The sequence below is a fragment of the Rhinoderma darwinii genome, chromosome 11 (assembly GCF_050947455.1).
Source record: "Rhinoderma darwinii isolate aRhiDar2 chromosome 11, aRhiDar2.hap1, whole genome shotgun sequence".
NCBI lineage: Eukaryota > Metazoa > Chordata > Amphibia > Anura > Rhinodermatidae > Rhinoderma > Rhinoderma darwinii.
In genome coordinates this window covers 76,954,240-76,957,244 of record NC_134697.1, presented here as the reverse complement: position 1 = coordinate 76,957,244, position 3,005 = coordinate 76,954,240, and positions in this window count along the sequence as shown.

Below are 3,005 nucleotides of genomic sequence, written 5' to 3'. Positions count from 1 at the left end.
GTTGAAGTTGAAGAAACAAAGAGAAAGGTAATAATAATAATAATAATAAACTGTTGCCATTATATTGATCCTGCAGGCAACCTACGTGTTAAAGCTAGTCTAACAAAAATAGCTGAGATCAGAGAAAAGTAGCTACAAGAACAAGAGGTTAAACAAAGACTCCTGGTGGGATAATACCTTTTCTTTCTTTCTTAAATCCAGCTAATTGATTTAAGGGAATAGCCGGATGGCTGATGATTATACTTTAAACTGTGTTCCAAATTATTTTGTTTTGCATACTTGGCTATATCTGCTTTCATTTGTTAATATGGCTAATGAACTGAAGTATAAGGCCTCATGCACACAAACGTATTTTTTTCCTCCCGTAAATACTGGCGTAAATACGGGTCCTTGGTCACACGTATTTGACCCGTATTGCACCAGTAATTACGGACCCGTGCCTGTAAATACGGGTCCAGTTTCACCAGTATTGCACCCGTATTTACGGGCACGTTTTCGCTGCAAAATTGTACTGCACTAATCGGCAGCCCTTCTCTATATCAGTGCAGGATAGAGAGAAGGGACAGCCCTTTCCAGAGTAAAAGTAAAAGAAATTCATACTTACCCGGCCGTTGTCTTGGTGACGCGTCCCTCTTTCGACATCCAGCCCGACCTCCCTGGATGACGCGGCAGTCCATGAGACCGCGGCAGCCTGTGATTGGCTGCAGCGGTCACATGGGCTGAAATGTCATCCCAGGAGGTGGGACTGAAGAAGAAGCAGGGAGTTCTGGGTAAGTATGAACGTCTTTTTTTTTTTACAGGTTGATCTATATTGTGATCGGTAGTTGTCCAGGGTGCTGAAAGAATTACTGCCGATCGTTTAACTCTTTCAGCACCCTGGACAGTGACTATCCCCTGACATTGCCTAGCAACGCTCCCGTAATTACGGGGGCACACACGTAGTCACCCGTAATTACGGGAGCCCCATAGACTTCTATGGGCCTGCCCGTGCCGTAATTACGGCCTGAAATAGGACATGTTCTATATTTTTCAACGGCACGGGCACCTTCCCGTAAGCATACAGGGAGGTACCCATGGCCAATAAAAGTCCATGGGCCCGTAAAAACGTGCCGTAATTACAGGCCCGTAATTACGGGCGTTTTTACGTTCGTGTGCATGGGGCCTAAAATTGTGTAAAAAGACTGTTTTGTTGTTGTTTTTATGTACCATATCTATAAGGTTTTAGAGTTATAAATATATCAAAATTTAGTTTCATTACAGCATTTTGGCTCGTCGAAGCTTATAGAGCTAAAAGAAAAAGGTGGGGACCGAGGGCAGCAGCTGAATGCAGTGTATGAGCATGTTAGAAGGAATGCATAATGCTGCTCTCTCTCTCTCTCTCTCTCTCTCTATTGAAATATTTAACAAACATGGTCTGCATAAATGATAGATTGATAAGTTATCAGGTAATAAACTGATAACTCCCATTGTGTCTCCCTATAATATCCGTTTTTCTCTATCCTGTCTCAGGATTGTTACTAATATTTTGCCTTTACACACAGAGACAAATAGTATGTTTGGATGGTGCTTCCTCAGGGTGCAGCACATTCCCCTGATATTGTCATCTGTGCAATGAAAGAACTGTTGGATAAGTGGTCCCCCAAACACTCCACCACTTGCCTATTGCAATATATTGATAATTTACTTTTGTGTTGTATATTTGTTTATATATTTGCTCAGGAAACAGTCTCATTATTGTTGTCATTTTTCCATATAGGTTTACGGCTATCCAGAACCACCCAGTCCGATACAACCATCACTATGCCTATGGTTGTAGAGAAAGGAAGGGAAGGGGGGATGCCAGACCCGTAACGTACGAACTTGCAAATAACAATGTCTTGTTTGATATGGAACATGAGCCTGATTGTCCCAGTTTAATGCAACTTGAAGCCCAAGGGTTACCAGGTGTCACTGATGTACCTTTGACTAACTATGATGTTCAGTATTTTGTAGAGGGATCCAGGTACTGGAATGAGCAGACGGGACATTTCACCACCGGGTATGCAGTAGTCCAGGAAGGTAAGACAGTGCTGCAAAAGTCACTTCCCTCCAGCAGCTCTGCCCAAGAGGCAGAACTCATGGCACTCGCAGAAGCATGTAAGTTGGGCACAGGTAAAAGGGTGAATGTCTATATAGACTCAAGGTACACCTTTGGACTCGCAAAAGATTATGACACAATATGGCGGGCAAGAGGCTTTCTGACTTCAGCAGGCAAACCAATACAACACTGGTTTTCCCCTGGATTTCAGAATGCAGCTGCTCAACATGTAGAGGGTTGCCTCACATGCGTCAGACACAACCCCAGTAAAATGACAAAAAACACTCAGTAAGCACATGCCTCGCCCTGATTACCTTTTCCAGCGACTGTAGGTGGACTACATACAGCTACCCGAGGTAGGTGTATATGAATATGGTCTCGTATGTACTGACTTGTTTTCAAACTGGCCTGAGGCATGGCCAGAAACCAAAAACATAGCTAAAAACACTGCTAGGAAAATACTCAGTGAAGTAGTATGCCGATATGGGGTCCCTGAAGTAATTGAGAGTGACAGAGGAACCCACATCACGGGACAAGTACTAGGGCATATACTTACTAGCCTCGGCATCACACAGGCATTCCATACACCATATTACCCAAGAAGGTAAACATCTAGATGAAGGAAGAAAGTCAGTAATACTGCAAGCACCGAAACCTCTGACAAAAAGACAAATGATGTCCTTTTTGGGTATGACTAACTTCTGCAGAACTTGGATAGCCAATTATGCCGATATTACAGGACCAATAATGTGTTTGATTTATGAGGAACCCCTACCAGCCCAGGATTCCATTGAATGGACTCCTGAAGATGAGGAGACATTTTTTCAAATAAAACAGGTTCTTGTAGGATCTTCCGTGCTTGGACTACCTGATTATAAAAAAAAACTTTATTCAAACAGTAAGATTGCAAAAATTGATACATGACTTC